Genomic DNA, 1,991 nt, shown 5'->3' on the forward strand with positions numbered 1-1,991 from the left:
TGGGGGTCCTCAAAATTCTGGGCAAAGTGGGGCCAGGAAAGTCACCCCAGCAATGGACACCTGGACTGGTGTCAAGGTCTCTGCCGTGTCCTCCACCTACTGTGGGGATGGTCAAAGCTGTGGAGGCTTTGGGACGCCCCACCTGGCTGGCACAGGACACAGAGCTGCAGGGCAGGGGGGTGAGATAACTGGTGGATGGAGTTAAAGACACTAGCGAGAGGTGCGGGGTGGGGGTGCAGGAGGACCCTGCCTCTGAGCACTGTACCTGCACACTGACCTAGTGACTTGACACATTTGTCACCAGGAGTGGGCGGCAAACACACAGCGCATGACCCATTCTACCATAAACCTGATGAGTTTTCCAAAAGAAGCCAGCTGTGGTGGTTTTCCCACAGGTGCCCTTGGCCATGCAGCAACCTGTGTCCCATGGCCTGGGAAATTACAAGGCAGCCCCCCAACACACTGAGATGTGCAGATTTGGGGGGTTCTGGGAAGGTCCCCACCAAAATGACTGTGGAGCATCAAGTTTCGGTCACAGCTCGAAGGCAGATGTTACATTTTTCACAAGGACAGAAACGGAGACACCTAACACCAGGTGTTATGGAGGCGGGTCCACTGCAGAACATGGTGCGTAGCTGACAGGGTCTTCTCACAGGCCACCTTGAGGTTGTTGGGGTGCTTGTGCATCCACGCCAAGAGCATGGCGGCGAAGCCATCCCCAGTGCCGACGAAGATGGTGTCCACCTTGTGTGTCTCCCTGGGGATGCACTACATCACCGTGGAGCTGTCAGGGGTCCATGTCCTCTGGCTCCCCAGTGCCGTCAGGTAGTCAGTGCCGCTCGAGGACAGCAGGTCAGAGCGTGTTGGGCCCCGTGGAGTATAACTTGTCCATAACCTCTAAAGACTTCTTCCTGGCTGTGGATCTTTCTCCTGGTCAGCAACTCAGCCTCAAACTGGTTGGGGGTGATGATGTCTGCAACTGGCACCACCTTCTCTCTGTAAACGGGAAGGAGGTCCTCTGGGGATGTACATGGTGCCTTCTCCATTATGCTGGTCTCCCATCTCAGGGTCACACATGTACATGAGCCTGGAGTTCTGCTGTTAAAGCTCCCTCAGGATGTTCACCACCATGGCCAGGAAGGACTTGTCTCACCTATAGCCCCTGAGAATGTAATCATCCTGATTGGAATTGTTCAGCTTCAGTTCCTAGACCGATCATGGAGCTGGTCTGGGTTTGGCACTTGGCCCTTCCAATGTGAGTAGCCTGTGTGGTTTGAAAACTGGACAGAGTTTACCACATCAGCCTCAAGCCCCAAAACCTGTAGGGAATGTGGCCAACTGATTGCTCAGGTAGCTGGGGTCATGTCACCATGCCGCTGGGCAGCTGGCTGCCCCCCACAGCCCCCGCAGGTTTTGGGCTCCAATCTGCTGCTGTCCTGCTCCGGCACAGGTGCTCCATTTGGAGGACAGGCTGCCTCCCTCTCTGTAGACTTTTTGATGATGGCCATTCTGACTGGTGTGAAGTGATAACTCATTATAGTTTTGATTTGCATTTCTCTAGTAATTAGTGATGTTGAACATCTTTTCATGTGCTTTTTAACCATCTGTATGTCTTCTTTGGAGAAATGTCTTTATATCTTCTGCCCATTTTTTTATTGTGTTGTTTGCTCTTTCTATTTTGAGCTACATGGGTTGTTTGTATATATTGGAGATCAGTCCCTTGTTAGTTGCTTCATTTGCAAATATCTTCTCCCATTCTGAGTTTTCTTTTCATTGTGCTTATAGTTTCCTTTGCTGTGCAACATTGTAAATCAATTTTACCCCAATAAAATGTTTAAAGAATGTACATTGAGAGATGAGCGGATAAAAAAGAAGCCATACATATATAAAATGGAATATTATTCAGCCATAAAATGAATGAAATAATGCCGAGGTCCAGACCTGGCTGATCCAGAGTATTCGAAGGGGAGATGGCTTCGGTGATTACACTG

The 1,991-nt window shown here is 50.4% G+C and overlaps 1 pseudogene; it reads right to left on the bottom strand.

Moving 5' to 3' along the window:
- Positions 1–585: 585 nt before the first annotated feature.
- LOC104980909 lies at positions 586–1,354 on the bottom strand (annotated as a pseudogene).
- Between the last annotated feature and the right edge of the window lie 637 nt (positions 1,355–1,991).

The sequence above is a fragment of the Bison bison genome, unplaced genomic scaffold, assembly GCF_000754665.1.
Source record: "Bison bison bison isolate TAMUID 2011002044 unplaced genomic scaffold, Bison_UMD1.0 scf7180017858869, whole genome shotgun sequence".
NCBI classification, from domain to species: domain Eukaryota; kingdom Metazoa; phylum Chordata; class Mammalia; order Artiodactyla; family Bovidae; genus Bison; species Bison bison.